Here is a 19,027-nt window from a genome sequence, read left to right as displayed (position 1 = left end):
TGAATGCTAGCATACATGCAGAGGGTCAGGCTGAGGTCTGCACTCTAGAACTACAATACCCCCATGCTGCACTGATTAATCCAGTTTAAAGCAATTGTTAAATTGTTGGGTGGGTCAAACAGGGCATATAGATCCCAGGCCAGATGGAAAGGGTTCTTCCTTAAAAAATGTAATTCCTTTGTACTGTTACTGATAATATGGAATACAATAAAACCTTAGGCAAAGGCATTCTACCAACCCCTTTACAGGAGTTCCAGTTACATATGCATCAAACTGATTTTACTTGACCTTTTACTTTTCGTGACACCTCTAGATATACAACCATATGCAGTCCAACTTAAATACTAATAGATCCCTGTACATCTCTAAAGGCAGCCCTCCACACACAGAACATAGATCTCTCAGACCCTTAAATTAACAGACTTCCATGATCAGGAATAATACTTTAATCAACATTACAGCCCACTCCACTAGATCTCCTGATACTTTAGCTCTTCTCAATAGCTTGATATGATCCTCATCTGCTGGGGCCTGCTCTTGTAAAACTTTGTGTCATTTCTGAAATGCAGTGGGTCGCTATGCCACAAATGAATCACTATACATTGTTTTGCCAGCACTGTTCTCAGCACTAATATCCCCAACCTAATTGTTTTGCCTTTTTGTGATCTTAAGTACACTTAGTAAGCATGTTGTGACCACTGCCTCAATGCCAGTCACATGCAAAGGACAGCTACATGCTTGTTCCTAAAGGTTTGTATGGGAGATGGGACAAAATAATACTCCATCCTCCCCACATCGCTACGCTTTGGCAACTCTAGGCAAAGTCTGATTTTGAGCGTATTTTCAAGTCAGCGTCTGGGCAGTGAGGTATATTTTATTCAGAAAGTTAAGTTGATCCACTTTCAAACAAGCGTTTGGGGAGACTCCATTGATCTCTTTGCTGGGAATGGAAGCAACCCTGTGGTTAGGGAGGAAGATACAGACCGAGCCCATAAAGGTGGGCAGAGGAATGTCCAGAGCCCCTATCGTCTTCCAATGGTGTATTGTATATATTAGTGTGAACAACCTTCAAGAAGTGTTTCCAAAGAGCATGATCCGACAGCACATGGGGCCTCGGCCTACCTTTCCTATGTACCTAGTACTCTATTTTGCCATATTGCAGGAACTGCCCTGAGTCCATGCCATACAATTCCTGCAACCCGGCTAGGGACATGAATCTGCCATTCACGTACAGATCACCTACATTATTGTAGCCCCACCTTTCTAGTTCCAGAATAGCCTCAGCAGGATTAGTTTGGGAGGATATTAGGATTACAAACAATTCCAGTTCTGTAAGCCCCCTGGGCACTGACTGAGGTACGACACCGCCACCCTCACCGCACTCCACACCGGACAACCTGCTGCCTGCCACCGAGTCACCCCGAGGCGCACCCACGGACCCTTCACCTGCCAAGCCTTCAAATTCACCTGCCTCCAAACCTGCACCCCGCCCACCGAACACAGCAACGACAACAACATCCACCTCAAATGCATCCTACTCAACATCCGCTCCGTCCACAAACACGCCGTCGAACTCTGGGACCTCCTGGACACAACAGCACCAGACGTCGCCTTCCTCACGGAAACCTGGATGAACGCCTCCTCGGCCCCCGACATCGCCATAGCCATCCCAGATGGCTACAAGATCACCCAGAAGGACCGTGTCAACCAGACTGGAGGTGGAATCGCCATCATCTACAGGAACACCATCAGCGTCACGACCAACGCCGAAGACACACTCACCGCCGCCGAACACCTACACTTCCAGATCCACACCATCCCCCAGACCACCCTCCGTGGAACACTCATCTACAGACCCCCGGGCCCACGGACACAATTCAGCGAAACCATCACCGACTTCATCAGCCCGCACGCCCTAGCCTCACCAGACTACATCCTCCTAGGCGACCTGAACTTCCACCTGGAGAAAAACAACGACAACAACACCACCACCCTGCTCGACAACCTCGACAACCTCGAACTCAAGCAACTGGTGGACAAGCCCACCCACCTCGCCGGCCACACGCTCAACCCCATCTTCACCGCCAGCAACCCCGTCTCCTTCAGCCACTCCACCGGACTACACTGGACCGACCACAGCTGCATCCACTTCACCTTCAAGAAGACCACCTCCCACCACCAGATGCTACAGACCCCCCGCAGATGCTGGAGCAAAGTCACCACTGACCAACTGACCACATTACTGAGCCAGAACCCACCTATCAACACCCCCGACGCCAACGACGCAGCACACAATCTCGCACAATGGATCTCCAACTGCGCCGATGACCTTGCCCCTATGAAGAAACCCCCAGGCAAGACTAGCAACAAAAAAACCGCATGGTTCACAGACGCCCTCAAAATCGCAAAGAAATCATGCCGAACCCTCGAAAAAGCCTTGCGCAACAAACGGACAGCAGAAAACATGACAGCCCTCAAGAACGCCACCCGCGAATACCACCAGATGATCCGCACCACCAAAAGGACATCGTTCAAAGAGCATCTGGACAACAACGCCCACAACAGCAAGGAAGCCTTCAGCATCGTCAAAGAACTCTCCAACCCCAGCGCCAGCAACACCAACATCACACCATTGCAAGACCTCTGCAACTCTCTCGCCACATTCTTCCACCGCAAGATCGCAGATATACACGACAGCTTCGGACCCGAGACTCCACCTCCAGCCACCAAACCAACGCCCCCCACCACCAGCCTCAACGCATGGACCCCCATCAGCACTGAAGACACCACCCGCGTCATGAACACCATCCACTCCGGCTCCCCCTCCGACCCATGCCCTCATCACATCTTCAAAAAAGCCGACACCATCATCGCACCCCACCTCCGGAACGTCATTAACAGCTCCTTCACGTCAGCCACCTTCCCGGGAAGCTGGAAACATGCAGAAATTAACACCCTTCTAAAGCGGACCCCAAAGACCTCAAGAATCTCCGCCCCATCTCCCTTCTCCCCTTCCCGGCTAAAGTCATCGAGAAGACCGTCAATAAACAGCTGACTGCATTCCTCGAAGAAAACAACTCGCTCGACCCATCCCAGTCCGTATTTCGAGCCAACCACAGCAACGAGACCGCCCTCATCGCAGCCACCGATGACATCAGGACCCTGATGGACAACGGAGAGACAGCCGCTCTCATCCTCCTAGACCTCTCGGCAGCCTTTGATACCGTCTGCCACCGCACCCTAATAACCCGCCTCTAAGACGCTGGGATCCAAGGAAAGGCCCTGGACTGGTTCACATCGTTCCTCTCGAACAGAACCCAGAGAGTCCGCCTCCCTCCCTTCGCTCCGAGGCCACCAAGATCATCTGCGGCGTACCCCAAGGCTCCTCACTCAGCCCAACCCTCTTCAATATCTACATGAGCCCCCTCGCCACCATCGCACGCAAACACAACATCAACATCATCTCCTATGCCGACGACACCCAACTGATACTCTCCCTCACCAAAGACCCTCTCACCGCCAAAGCCAACCTCCAGGACGGAATGAAAGATGTCGCAGAATGGATGAAGCACAGCCGTCGGAAGCTCAACTCGGACAAGACGGAGGTCCTCATCCTCGGACAATCCCCATCTGCTTGGGACGACTCCAGGTGGCCCACCACGCTGGGCACCGCACCGACACCCACAGACCACGCACGAAACCTGGGATTCATCCTGGACTCCTCCCTCACGATGACCAAGCAAGTCAACGCAGTCTCATCCTCATGTTTCAACACCCTGCTATTGCTCTGAAAGATCTTCCGGTGGATCCCCACCGAAACCAGAAAGATGGTCACCCAGGCCCTCGTCACCAGCGACTGGACTACGGAAACGCCCTATACGCAGGAACCACAGCGACACTTTAGAAACGACTTCAACGCATACAGAACGCCTCGGCACGACTCATCCTCGACATCCCTCACCACAGCCACATATCCGCCCACCTGAGAAACCTGCACTGGCTCCCCGTCAACAAGAGGATCACGTTCAGGCTGCTCACCCACGCACACAAAGCGCTCCACAACATGGGACCCGAATACCTCAACAGCCGCCTCTCGTTCTACACTCCCACCCGAGAGCTCCGCTCCACCAGCCTCGCCCTCGCCAGCATCCCACGGATTCGCAGAACAACCACCGGAGGAAGATCGTTCTCCTACCTAGCAGCCAGGACATAGAACTCCCTCCCCGCACACCTAGGACTGACCCAAGACCATCTCACCTTCAGGAAACACCTCAAGACCTGGCTATTTGAGCAATAGTAGGCACCTCCCCCTTCCCTCAGTGCCTTGAGACGCTCACGGGTGAGTAGAGCGCTTTCAAATGTATTGATTGATTGATTGAGGTGCTGCATAATATTAGATAATTGACACGTATTAAGCATCATGCATGAAGTTCTACCTGGGACAACCCCTGTTTCATGAAAACACATGCTGTTCAAAGTGTAAACTCTGTATCTTTTGGGAAATGTGTTAAGATTTGCAAGTTCCAGGACATAAATTCCTCTTCCCATCTTTCAATTTGGTCAACGCAGTGAATTGCACCAACCAGTGTCTTTTTATCTGTATTTCGTAGTATCCTCTCCTCTGATATGGGAACTTCCCCTTAGGTGTGAGGTTAAACACTGTCCCCCTAACTCCGCATTTGCACCAGTGTGCCATGAGCCTCCCTATAAAAAAAAAACATATCACTACTGTGCGTATTGCAGGTAGCTTCAGTCAGGTAGATGCTCGCCCTGTCCACGGGAGCTCTCCAGCTAATCTGAATCCACCATAGTGCCTACAATCCACTAGACAATATTGTCTATTCTGGTTCCAACCGCACCCGCCCACTTGCCATAATTAGCATAAATCGTATGAATTACTTTTCAGATTAATGTGCAATATCATATGTTGACCTTGGGGATATGTTTCATGCCAAATTTATACAGGCATCTGCCTACCCACTTTCCCCAAAAAACACTTTTAACTAGTCAGTTCAGGTTCTGCACCACCGCATCATCACATCAGCTCAGGGACATCTTAAGGATTTTGGGGGCCCTGGGCCAAACATATTTTGGGGCCCTTGTTCAGAACAGCTTTGAATTTATGATCCAATTTGAGCCTCTGTTTCCCACACAGTTTCCGCTTCCTCAGCTGCGTTAACACTGCAGTTTGCATCATAGGCATTAGCCTATATATTCCCAATATAAACAGACATGCGCAGATAACAGCTGTAGGATTTAGTGTTTCCTGCCCTCCTACTATGCTTCTAATACTTTTTAAATTGTACATGTGTGGCTGAATTACTCTGTGCTTTTTAACAATGTCTCCTACCTACGGGCACTTGCACGTTACTTGATTCTTCTTGCTTACAACTCCTTAGCTGCTCCGATTTGCATCTCGCTTTTCCTCCAGTTCTGGCCTGCTGCGGCTGATTGTGCAGAGGGCTGAGGCTAGTATCGGGCTCCTCACTTCCGCCCATGCAGTTTCCGCTTCCTCAGCTGCGTTAGTGATCCAGTTTGCATCATAGGCATTAGCCTATATATTCCCGATGCAAACGGACCAGCGAAGCGGATGTGCGCCGCTGGCGCGCTGAAGGCACACCAAAGTCAAGCCCGTCTGCGCCTGTCAACGTCCCAGAGGCGTCCGGCGCTGGCCATGCTGCCCAGTTCCCCTCCTGTGAGTTTCTTCCACTATATTACAATAGGGAAAAACTGCTTAGCCTTAGGCGGCTACCATTTTGTCAGTGTTCAGACGCTGATCGGAACTTGGAGGTAGACTTTCAGTGCAATAAGTGCAACTAGTCTCTCCTCCAACCCAGGAAACTCACACCCAAGATCCTCCCACGCAACAATAAGTGTAAAAACAACAAGAAAACAGAGGACCTAAAAGGCCACCCTTTTTAAATTGTCTCTCCATGCAAAAGCATAAACCACACATTTAAGACCTACTTTTAGACGAACATCCTGATCTTTTTTTTTTTCACTGAGACCTGGCTGTCTGAAGCCTCCAACCCTACTGTCACCTCAGCCATCCTGATGGGTTATAAAATCCTTAGGAGGGACTGACCTAGTGGGAAGGGGGTCGGTGTCGCCATAATTTACAATAAAAAACTAGACTGCTCTCCCAACCAGATGGAAAACATCGAGGGCGCAGAGTTTAGGAGGGATTTGAAGAGCACATTGCTACCCTTAGGCATCCCAGAGCTGGTATGAAACAAGACAGAAAAAGATTCGAGCACGTTGACTTGAGGAAACAGCCATGTTTTTAGTCTCTTTCTAAAGGTCACTTCGTTCTCGAACAGTCGCAGCTCTGGGTCCATATTGTTCCATAGTTAAGGTACCAGGTCTTTGAACTACCTCCTACCCCATCTCGATCTCTTGGTTATTGTAGTGTACATCAGAAAGTTTGAACCTGATCTGAGATGTCGACGGGGTAAGTACTGAGAGGTTAGCTCTTGTACAAGCGCAGGGCCTTTCCCGTGCATGGCTCTGTGGGCCAGACAGAGGGACTTGAACTTAATCCTGGCCAGGACCGGAAGCCAGTGTAAATCCCTAAGGGCAGCTCTAACTGACTGATGCCTGGGTATCTTCAGAAGCGTTCAGGCTGCTGCGTTCTGTACCATCTGTAGTATGTCTTTGACATATTTAGGGGAGCCCAGGTATAAGGAGTTACCGTAGTCAAGCCTTGACACCACCAATGCTTGAACCACTGTCTTCCTTGAGTTTTCTGGGAGCAGGTTCAATATTTTCTTGATCATTCGGAGCATCCCAAAGCAGGTGCGTGCCAATTTTTTCGCTTGAATCTCCATTGTTAGGTTCTGGTCCAGCCACAGCCCAAGATTTTTTATGGAGGTTTTGGGGGCGGTGGGGGCGGGGGGGCGAGGGCACCCCAGTTTGCTGGCCAGGAAATCTGCGAGCGTGGGCTGAAATTACTGCCCAGGATCATGAGCTCGGTTTTAACCCCATTCAGTTTGAGGCTACAATCGGCCATCCATGAACCAATCTTTTCCAAGCAAAGGGCTAGTTGCTTATGGTCCGACTTGATGGAGTCAGAGATTAAGACCACTAGCTGTGTGTCATATGTGTACAACATGATGGAGAGGCCGAACTCCTGTACTATGTGAGCTAGTGGGCTCAAGTATATATTAAAGAGGGTCGGAGTCAGAGAGGGTCCCTGAGGCATCCCCCGTGGGGCTGAAAAGGAGTCTGAAAAGAATCCGGCTTCCATGCATTGGAAAGATCTGTCATTCAGAAAGGAAGCCAACCATTTGTTGGCAATATCTCTGATTCCAATACCCTTGAGTCTATTAACCAGTACGGCGTGGTCTACCATGTCAAAGGCCGTGCTTTATTCCAATAGCACGATCTCTGAGGCTCTTCCCTGGGCTAAAGTGCTTTTTAGTTTTTCGGTGTCTACAAGTAAATCTGACTCAGTGCTGTGTTTTGGTCAAAATCCCATCTGTGTCTGATGTATGACACCATTGTCTTCAAGAAATTTTGAGATGGTGCAGTTCACGTGTTTCTCTGCGATCTTGCCCAAGATGGGTAACAGTGAGATTGGACGGTAGTTCGCCAGCGAGGCGGGGTCGAGTTGGGTTTTTTTCAGTAGAGGTTTTACAATGGCATGCTTCCTCTCTATGGGCGCGGTCCCACTTTCAAGGGATAGGGAAATGAGGTGGGAGAGTTGGGTTAGGACGCCTTTTTCCCCTTGGACAAGAATATGGGGTGGCGCTGGGTCTAAGGGGACCCTGATTTAATATTCTGTAACAGAGACCCAACCTGTTCCTCACTCAGTTTAGGGAAGGTGAGTAGAACAGGGCAGGGGGAGTGTGGACGCTGTTCTGTGTTCTTGGGAGGTTCAGTTGGGATCTTCGGTGGCTGCTGAGGTCATGCACATGTTAGGGTGGAGTTAGTTATAGATATTTTCCACCTTCCTCTTAAAAAACGAGGCTAACTCGTTGCATCTTTATTTTGAGCATTGGGAGACGTTACCGCCTGAGTCGATTGTAGAGAAGGATTTTAACATTTTAAACAGCTCCTTTGAAGAGTTGGAGGACTTCTCAATTTGTTCTTCGAAGTAGGTTGCTTGCACTTTCCTAATATTCTTATGATATTGCTGGATTGCAAGTTTATAGGTTATTTTAAGCTAGGGGGTCTTACCTTTTCCTCCAGCTTTGTCCAAGTTTTTTACAGCATTTCCTTTGAGCGACCAGCTCAGAGCTAAACCAGGATTATCTGTTGGAGTTTTTTGGCTTTATCGGACCTGGTTTTCTAAAGATCCGGTTTATGGATCCATTTATCCAGGATATCCAATTTTTATGGGCTTCTTCTACATTTTTTGATTCTGGTGGGGTATATGACTCAAGGTCTGTGATCCAGGTTTCGGGGCCTGTCTGAATGGGAGCCAGAGATTCCAGACTGGGTTCAAAGTCCTCAGGCTTCCACTGTACCTTAGCCCCACCATCATGGCATAGCTGGTTTTCTGATTTAGAGACCTCTGGGTGCAATTGGAAAAATGTTTACTACGCTTAATAAAGTCACCACCTCCCTGGCCTTAAAATACAACAACTGCCTTATTCTGGGAGATTTCAATATACATATGTACAATGGAAAAGACCCTCAAACAATTTCCTTGTTGGGGACGCTGCAGGCCTGCAACATATTTCCATCTATTTCTTTGGTCACCCATGAGAAGGGCCATACCCTAGACCAAATATTTCACTACTTTGACATATCAGTAAGCCTACCTCTTCCCATTACCTGGTCTGACCACCTCCTATTAAAATTCGTCATTCTCAACTCTGCCACAGCCCCTCGGGCTAACGCAGGGCAGAGGGTCCCTAATTACAGAACCTTCCATAAAATATCCATCGCAGTGTTAGCAGACGCCCTCGGTCGTTCCTCACCAGAGCTGTGTGGCTACCCCGACTCGAAAGCCCTCTCAATAGATTCATGGCTCCGATCCAACATTGGTGCAGCGGTACCGGTTGTTTCCTGCTCCTCAAAGAGGTCGGCCCACCAGCTCCATCGTTTAACGATTCCCTCAGATCTAGCAAAAGAAATTGTAGAAAAATGGAACGGAAATGGCGTAAAGCCTACGTACCTGAGGACAGGAAGGTGTATAAATACGCCTTTAAAAGCTCATTGCATTCTCGTGAAGGCAGCCAAACAAAACTTCTTTTAAACCAAGATAGAAAATGCCCAAAATAAGAGTAAAGAAATCTTTAGCATAGTTAAATCCTTTACCGCCCGAAAGCCGACAAAAAGGAAGGGCCATGCATGGAAGAATGGTCTAAGCAAATAGCTCAATTCTTCCACAAAAAGATCTCCATGATCCAACAAGCCTTCACTATCATCTCAGAGGAAGAAGTGACCTTCTACCTTAGTTCTAATAGCAGATTTCCCCTCTTGGATCCTCCATCTTTACTAGCTTTCCCTGAGTTTCAGCTTGAAGAGTCACTGACCCTCCTCCAAAGCATTAAGTCTGGCTCTCCTACGGACCCATGTCCAGCAAATATCCTGAACCTATTGGCTCCCACCATAAACCGAGTGGTAAACCAGCTCTTTAATGCTCCCCTTTTTTCAGGCAACATGCCAAATTTATGGAAGCATGCTAAAATTCTTCCACTTATTAAAAAGGCTAACGCCAAACCGACGGTCCCTGCCAACTACAGGCCAATCTCCCTTCTTCCTGACCTCTCCAGAGTATTAGAGAAGCATGTAAACAAGGCCCTCCAAAAACACATTGAAGATGGGAAGCTCTTTCATGAGTCCCAATCCGGTTTTAGGGCTAACTACAGTACAGAGCCCACTCTGCTGGAAGTGACTGAATTTCTCACGGGTAAGCTGGACCAGGGAGGCAAGGCTGATCTGATACTGTTCAGCGGCCTTCAATACAGTTCCACATGAGAGGCTCCTGGAGAGAGTTTCTAACATCGGCCTGGGGGGGACCGCCTTAACATGCATGTCATCCTTCTTGGCAAATAGATCTCAGGACATCTGGCTCCCCCTTTCTCATCCCTGGTTCCGGCCATGAAATGCAGTTATCCCTCGGGGCTCCATTCTCAATCCTACCCTTTTTAATATCTATCTATCCTCCCTTGCATTTCTGGTAAAGGAAGAGGGTGCTAAAATTGTTTCCTTTGCTGATGACACTCGGCTGTTTTTTACAGGTGAAAAAGGAACTGACTTTGACGGGGCAATGATTAGGTATTGCCTCACAAAGGTTTTTAACTGGCTTTGGATCAATCAGCTGACGTGCAATGCTGACAAAACGGAAGTTGTTTTCTTTGGTAATCCAAAAACGCCTGACTGGAGCTCTTGGTGGCAAAAAGATCTGCTGCCCACACCCGCAGAAAAGGAGAAAGTAAAAAACGTAGGCATTGTCATACACAAGACACTCTCCATGCGCTTTCAAATCCAAAATCTAACTGGTGCTTGCTTTGGCATACTCTGCCTGCTAAAAAAATTCCTGCCACTGTTACCGCTTGAGAGCAGAAAGATCGTCGTGCAGGCTCTGGTGACATCAAAGCTTGACTATGTCAACAGCTTGTACCTCGGTCTTTCAAAATCCCTTATCCAGTGCCTACAAGGTGTACAAAACACCAATGGCAGAGCCATCCTGAAACCAAAACCCAGATCTAGTATGACCCCCTATTCTTAAGTCTCTACACTGGCTCCGCATAAAAAAACAGATCATCTTCAAAGCGATGACCATCATCTTTAAAGCTTTCCATGGCTTAGTAGCCGGCTACCTAAATAAGAGCGTTAATCGCTACATAACATTTAGACCCCCAAGATATTCCAATGCCTACCTGGCCCTCATGCCTAAAACTGGAGGCAGATGTCTCGGCTTTCTTGGCGCAAAATTGTGGAATAGACTCCCTGAGTCTCTGAGACTAACCACAGACCTACTCTCAATCAGGAAGAACTTAAAAACCTGGCTTTTTAATAAATGATGGGTCTTTATGCATGTTTTCTTCCCGCTGTCACGCGCCAGGACACTCTAGTCTCATTAGCTGAGCGCTTTAATAAATACACTATTTCATTTCATTTCTTTAGAGCAAAGGAACACCCGTCCAAATTCTAAGGGCCTTATTTATGAGGCCTTACTTCACTTTTATGCTGCCAGTGCGTCACTTTTTGTGACGCACCGGCAGTGTAAAAAATGTGGCATGTTGTGCCCTATTTACATAGTCAAACATCTAGGCAGATGCGTCAGTTTGTAAGCCCCTGCACCACATTATACCTGGGCCAGATATAATGTATATAGGCTGGGTGTTCCCCCGCAAAAAGCCTCGTAGAAGTGGTGCATTGATATCTATGAGAACTCAGTGCGCCAGTTCTAGGATGCCACAGCAGGCGTAAGACTGATGCAGACCCTTTCACATGGGGCTTGCCCCATGTAAAAGGACACATTGCCGGAGTTGCTTCTATTTTGAAACACACCCCAGCAATGCATCACTTTTGCACCTACAGATAGGTCGGAAATACACACGTATCTGTAACTCCTTGTGACATGATGCGTCATAGAGTAAATATGACACATCCATCATGACGCAAGGAGGGCGCACTAAGAAGTGACGCATCCCTGTTTTCACACAGCGATGCATCACTTCTCATAAATAAGGCCCTAAATGTGTTTACATCTAATATTCAGGGATAGTTATGTGTGTTTTCAATATTGTAACACAGCAGCAGATTTATCGGGAAGCGCACAAAGCAGGGAGGCTACCTGAAACTACTAGAAAAGCCATTATCATCCCCCTGTTGAAGCCAGGAAGGGAAGCTACAGATATGAAGGCATACCGCCCGCTATCAATGCTGACAACCGATTACAAAATCTTGAGTAACATATTAGCGATCCGCCTGCTCCCATACATGTCCCAATTAATACACCAGGATCAATCGGGCTTCATCCCTAAGTGTAATACTTCTATTATTGTGAGACGGCTACTGTGAATTCTGGAGCACTGCCAGGGCCTGACGCGGTCTGCCTGGATTCTCTCGGTGGACATCGAGAAGGCACTTGATAGCCTGGAATGGCCACTCCTCTTTCAGGATATGCGCAAAATGGGACTAGGGGAGGAATTCGTGAAGTGGACTCACATATTATATAACTCGGCAACAGCCCCGGTGAGAACGGGGGGATGGTATCGATGCCTTGCACAGTGGGTAGAGGGACACGACAGGGCTGCTCGCTTTCTCCGCTGCTGTTTGCGCTGGCAATTGAGCCCCTGGCGGTGCAAGCTAGGTCGGGGAGGCATTACACTGGGTTTGAGATGCGGGGAGAAATGCATTATATATCACTGCATGCAGATGACCTGTTGATGTTTCTGGCAGCCCCTGACGAGGACTTACTGGGAGCAATGCTCCTGTTGAAGGCGTTTGGGGCGGCATCAGGGCTGTGCGTGAACTGGGAGAAGACTAGTTTGTTTCCAGTGCACCGAGCAATGGGAACCCCTGATGGATTGAAAGGAATACGGTGGGAGCCATGCTGCCTGTCGTATTTGGGAACTAACATTTATCATGAACAGGCGGAACTGCTGGAGGGTAATGTGCATAGAGCGGTGCGAGGGATCGGAGGGAGCATGGCGTTCTGGAGTACACTGCCGCTCTCAGTGGCAGGAAGGGTAGCGCTTCTGAAGATGGTGGCGCTACCAAGATTACTATTTTATTTCAGGACATTGCCAATCTGGATACTAGGTAGGATGTTTATAATGCTCAGGACTATGGCGAGAGGGTTTCTATGGGGGAGCGGCAGGAGGCGGGTGGCCTTGGACACAATGATGAGACCTAGAGCAGAAGGGGGTTGGGCAGTTCCGGAATTCGAACTGAACTACTTGGCGGCCCAGCTGCAGTGGCTCACGCAGGCAGCTGCTCTGGAGTTAGAGGGCCAGAGGGCCCAGAAGGCCGATGATTTCCACAACACGTTCTGTCTTTTATAATCCTGGGCCAGCGGCTGCGGGCCGACTCGCTGACCTCTGAGGAGAAAGTGCTGAGAGTGTGTTGGAATAGAAGCAGGAGTAGAGAAGGCGGCGCCCGTCCATATGCACCAGAGATACCCCTTGGGATGTGTACGGCCTTCCCACACGGAGGTGACTGGTCAGCACTGGCAGAATGGGAAGAACTGGGGTTGCAGATGGTCATGACCTGTATTAGGAGGGGGCTCTCTTACCTTACCCGACACTGCAGGACAGATACGGCTTGCCTAGGGGTGACTTTTTGCTGCATACCGCCCTGGTCTTTGCGATTCAGAAATACTGGGGGGGGGGAGGGCTGTCAGAGCCGTAAACATCTCTGACATGCCAATATGTAGTAATGGCGACAGGGACTGTGAAGGCAATAGCGTATCTATATAGGCGAATGACTGAAGAAGGGCTTAGGCCGTAGACTGAGCTGCGAGGAAAATGGGAGGGGAACCTGGGCAAAGACATACCTGAAACGACGTGGGCTAAAGTAGTGGAAAGGGCGTGGAAGGTCACACGAAATGCCAAATTCCAACTTATTCACTTCTGTGTCATACACAGGGCGTACTTAACCCCAGGGCAGATAAATAAATTCTTTAATGTGGAGTCGGCATGTTGCCCTAGATGCCACTTGCATGCAGAGGATTTTCGACACATGATGTGGAGTTGCCCGCAGCTAGGAACGTACTGGGAAGAGGTGGTTGAAGCCATGTGCGGAGCAACAGAAAGGCAGATAGAACCCGATATGGGCGCATGTGTGCTGCATTGGTTTCCTCACACGGCGAGAAATAAGGTTATGAGCAAATTTATTGATCTGTGGTTGCTGTTAGCCAAACGGGTACTGACGAGGAAATGAAAATCTAAGCTGGGCCCTACTATTGAGCGATGGAAGGTGGAATTTAAAACCTGGGCGGCTAACGAGAGTATGGTCAGGTTCCAACATGCCAGAAGAGCGAATAGTGAGAAGGCGATTGAAACTGCGCAGGCATGGGAAGCCCTATTGGTACAGCTGAGGGTGCCAGAACCGGACTCAGACTCTGATTCCGTTGAGGCTTCCTCAGTGATTGTTGGAGCAGGCAGTGCGTAGACAAGTAGGGGGTGCCGGTTTGGGAAAGGAAGTGAGGTCGAGCATAGCAGGTACTGGGTAGCAACCTAAACGCAATAAGATACTGGCACGCCCTGGCGTGATGATGTAGGAGGAAGATCCTGGCTTAATATACTTAGAATAATAATACTGCCAAAACTGGTAGTAAACGCTGCGCACTGTGCATGAGAAGTCCTCGCGGACTCTATTGGTACACTTAATGCGTGAACAAATGAATCTTATACATACTCTGTTTTTCAAAGAAATGATATTGTAGATCATCACATTAATACCTGTTTTGTACAGTTAATGTTACACAACAGATTTGTCATAAACTCATTAACCCCTTCCACACTCATGACGAGCTGGGCTCGTCATGAGGTAGCCTCCTGCTACGCTCATGACGAGCCCAGCTCGTCATGTAACATGTGTTTTTGTTGATTCCAGCACACAGCGGGAAAATGCATAGCATCGATGTGGTTAAATCACATGAAAAAAGAATCTTCTGCAGGTCCATTAATACATGAATCCATACACTGGTTCATTGAGCGCAATAATCTATACATGAATCAATATTTTCTTAACAGCAACCATCTTGGAAATGCCCGATGCATTTCGGGACAATGATGTCCCTTCTTCAGGGGAAATCTGATGCAAACCACGATCTGCCAACTGCATATATGTTACGTGGAACACTATCCAGTGATAGCCTGCTGTTTTAATGCTGTAGATTGTGGAGATGATCCGCGGGGAATGTATCTTCAGTCACCTCTGTGTTTCTACTGTTTAGGAGTACCTAGTGGTGCTCCGATATCCAATTAACACGGTTAGTGCGAGCCCGGAGGTGCTCGATACACGACGACGTCTCTCTATGTCGGAGTCCCGATGTAAACAAGTTAACGCGAGCACATCAGTGGGAGGGAATGGACGGGAGGTGGGAGGGAGAGGCAAAAGAAAGCGGGCGCACCTCGTTGGGCTTCCAGTATATTGTGAGCTGCATTGGATACATACACTAGCATAGATAATGATGTAAGGAGAGAAGGTTGGGAAGAACATTGTGATATTGATTATGATATGTATGCAAATCAACTGAGAAAACTGACTTTATGCAATGTATCCAGCAACGGGCTCCAGATGATAAAGTGCCTTGTATGGAGGGGGATTATGTTTGTGTTGAAAAATCAATAAAATACTTTTTTTTTTTAAATTGTAACACAGCAGCAGCTCACCAATATTACTGCAAATAATCTCTGTGACGCCCTCCCATTTCTTATATGTTAGGACTTATTTTGATCTAAAAGAAACTTTTTTATGTATATTGCATTAAACATAAACACATTTTCTGCAAAATGCCTGACTAGACTCTCACACATCAGGTACTTAAAAAATAAATTAAAGGAAAACGGTATTTAAAACAATCTGTTTAAGAAATATTCACGGTCATTGGGGCAAAACTCTGGAGAACAGAGCTGACTCTGTCAGGGGCCCCCCTGAAAGGCTGGTCCAAAGCCCACTTTGCCCATTCATTAAAAGGTCTCCGCATCAGCTAGCACCATCTCCTTCTTCTAGGCCTGTTGTTTCCGGAAGAAGTCCAGCCACCCCACTGGAGTGTCCACTTCCTTTGAAGAGGTCCTGTTCTCTGGCGATAAAATCCCTTTATCCTGCACCACCACACAGGGAGTCCTGCAATCTCAGCTTCACCAGCTTTTGGATCCCCTCCAGTCTTCAGTTTGATAGCAATAGCATGATTCTCACTATATCCCCACTTTGGAAACATAGTAATTGTCAATTTAATTAAGATTTCATGCTGAGGGCCCAGGGCATCTTTGGACCAACACCTGTTGTGCTTTCTTCACCACAAACAGTTCAGAGAGTATTTGCAGTTGCATCCACTTCAGACCCACTCCTCCAGAAATTATTCTGTAGCTATGTCATCAATCTGCTGTTTCTCGGATTTCTGGAGAGATTTATTTAAGTGAAAGTGGCACGCTGCATCTTATTGCCTATTTTCCAGTATGTTTGTTCTAGTCGCTATCTACACTCAAGTTTCAGCTTCTTGAAGGTGCCCTTGCCGATTTCACCCTCTCTGGCCAGACATTCCTAAGATGTCCTTGCAAATCCAGACCACTCCACTCCCTTTAGAAGCAGACCGGCAAGGGGGGCCTCAATCTGCAGCTTCGTTGCTCCACCTGCAGGGCCAGTATGGCCAGCAACTCTGGTCAGAGTCTGAAGGGTCGGAAGGCAGATGGCGTGTCAAGCACTGACAGGTACAACTCCTCACCAGGCAGCTGCTGGACCAGGCTCATGGCCGCCCTACACTGGCTCTGCAGCCACTAGTCATCCTCACAGGGCAGCAGGGCTGTCTGAATGACACTGTGCTCCTTTCTTACGCTGCCCGTGCTTCAGGCCGAATGGGCTTCACAGCCCGAGGCCCATTATGCACCCCAGCCTCTGTTGAGTGGGAGCCCTGACGGTGGACAGGAAATCTGGCCGAGAGAGGACATCGGCTACCGGTGGGAGCTGTGATTGTAGGTGGTCTACCACACAGAATTGTTGGTAAAGTTATAAGTCAGTCAGCATGGCACGTACGGAGCGCTCGGCCTACCTGGCTTGATACCACTTAGAGTGTCTGTGATAATCCTGCAAAAAGGGCCTTTTCCATTAAACTTTTTGCCTTCTCCTCTTTTTCTGACCTCATTTTGTTGGATTTAGGACTCTGAACACTTTAGCGCTGGTAAGCAGTGGTCAAATGCATGTGCTCTCTCCTCTAAACATGGTAAAAGTGGCGTATTCCTGATTGCCATATTTAATTGCCATATACGTCCCTTGTAAAATGGTATACCATATGCCCAGGGCCTGTAATCTAAATACAAATAGTTGGCCTGCAGCACTGGTTGTGTTGCCCACCAAGTAGCCTTGCAAACCTGACTCACAAGCCTACAATGGCAGGCCTGTGTTCACTTTACTGCCACTTCAACTTGCCGTTTAAAACACTTGCCAAGCCTTAAACTCCCATTTTACTACCAATAAGTCAACCCTAAGGTAGGCCCTAGTTAGCCCTATGGGCAGGGTGCTGTGTAACTAAAAGGCAGGACTTGTGCGTTTAAGTTATACATGTACTGGTAGTGACAAACAGTTTAATTTGTTTTTCACTGCTGTGAGGCCGACTCCTCTCATAGGCTAGAATTGGAAATTCCTTAAACCCTTTTAAGCTGTAATTCCTGATTGGAAAGGAGTAGCAGTATTATGTTTAAGATCTTTGAAATGTTAGTTATAAATACTCTTTAGTGGTAAAGTTGGACTTGACATTACCGTTTTAGAAATGCCACTTTTAGAAAGTGGATATTTCTCTGCTCTTAACTTTGCTCTGTGAGAACACAGCCTGTCTCCAATATACTACTGGGCTGCATGATAACTACACTATGTAGCTGTCTAGAAGGAGTACACAAATACAGGTAGGGTGGGTGTGACAGAGGACTCATCTACATTCTGATAGACTAGGTAGGAAGTGGAGAGGGGAGCGCACACTTACACATGCACAGGCTGTGTCCTGTCCCTGCACAAATGACTGATTCCCCCCTGTAGCTAGCTTGGGAGACAGGGCTGGGTTGAAAGGTCTCTGAAGTACACAAAGATCCCTGCCTTGAAGTCACCCCCTACATGAAAGGCACTTTTGGGTATGAGTACTAAGGCTCTGACCCTACCAAATCAGTACACTACTGGCTCTGGGAAGAACTCTGTTGGAGTAAAAACTGTTGTGCTGCCACTTTGCTGTGACTGACTGTTCTGAGGAGCTGCTTCTCTGCTTTGCTGAGCTTCCCTGCTGATCTCTGCTGAGGACAAGGACTGGACCCATCTCACTTAAACGCAGAGTGACTCCAAGGGCTTGCTAGATTGCCTCCTGTTTTCTGAAGTTTCAGGGACACAAAAGACTTCCTGCCATCCTGCTGGTGGTGCTCTACTTGGGCAAGGGTAGGGCTCAAAGGTAGCAGAGGTGCCCCCTCCAGTCCTGGGCCTCAGAAGTGGGTTCTGCAGATGATTTCTGCAAAAACCGATGCATCCCCTCACAGCATCGGAAATTCTGCCTCTTCGCCCTTCTGGGCTGACACAGAGGCTGCTTGACAACATCGGAAGCACAAACTGCGCGACTCGACAATGACACATTGCATTTACTTCAACGGAGCTCGGCGACAATACGGGACCGCTTGCGCTGTCATCAAGACGCATAGACTCTCGATGTCAACAAAAGCTCCATCCAAGGTATTTCTTCAGCGGGACCTTTCTGTGTTCTGTAGCTGGCCTGCCCTCCATTGTAGTCGGCCTAGACTTTGAGTTTGCACCGGTCCCTCGCAAACTCAAGTAACCTTTTGACAGTTAGTGTCCACAAATCACTGTTTTCACATTTCATATTCAGAAATTCATATCTTGGCTTCTACTGATCGGATTTTAGTTATTTTGGTCTTGTTTTAATCATATAAATATGCTCTATTTTATAAACCTGCGTGGGGTCTTTTTGTGGTGTTTCATCGAGTTACTTTATTTGTGCAACACTTATATTACTGTAAGGGCCAATGTGTAAAGTAAGCCTGACTACTCTGTTCCATGCTACCAAACGGTGAACACAGTTTAATTTAGGGTAAGTATCTGATTTACCCTGACTTGGATTATGGTCCCTACTTGGGTCTCTTATTGGCAGAGGATTGCACCCTGTCCAATTTCTGACAGTGTCTGATCGGCCATCTTACCCTAGATCCAGGGGTCTTCTTTAAAGAGAAGGATTAGGTGGGAACTGACAAATAGAATAATAAGATGGTGTTTTCTGTTTGCTCACCTGAAATATACCCCTAGTACGATGGCCAGGACTGTCAATTGGGTGTGGGGCAGAAGGGGCATTATTAGCAAGGCCATTTTTGACAGCCTGTGCCGCAATTTAAAACCTGGAAATAATGATAACAAA

At 48.0% G+C, this 19,027-nt stretch overlaps 1 protein-coding gene across 2 annotated transcripts in view; it reads right to left on the bottom strand.

Annotated features, from left to right (window-relative positions):
• LOC144822969 (uncharacterized) overlaps positions 1 to 19,027 on the bottom strand; it is a 502,582-nt gene that overhangs the window by 78,464 nt on the left and 405,091 nt on the right. The window lies entirely within an intron of this gene.

The sequence above is a fragment of the Lissotriton helveticus genome, chromosome 3_1 (assembly GCF_964261635.1).
Source record: "Lissotriton helveticus chromosome 3_1, aLisHel1.1, whole genome shotgun sequence".
NCBI lineage: Eukaryota > Metazoa > Chordata > Amphibia > Caudata > Salamandridae > Lissotriton > Lissotriton helveticus.
The sequence above is the reverse complement of the archived record's forward strand: the minus strand, read 5'-3'. Positions and strand labels throughout refer to the sequence as shown.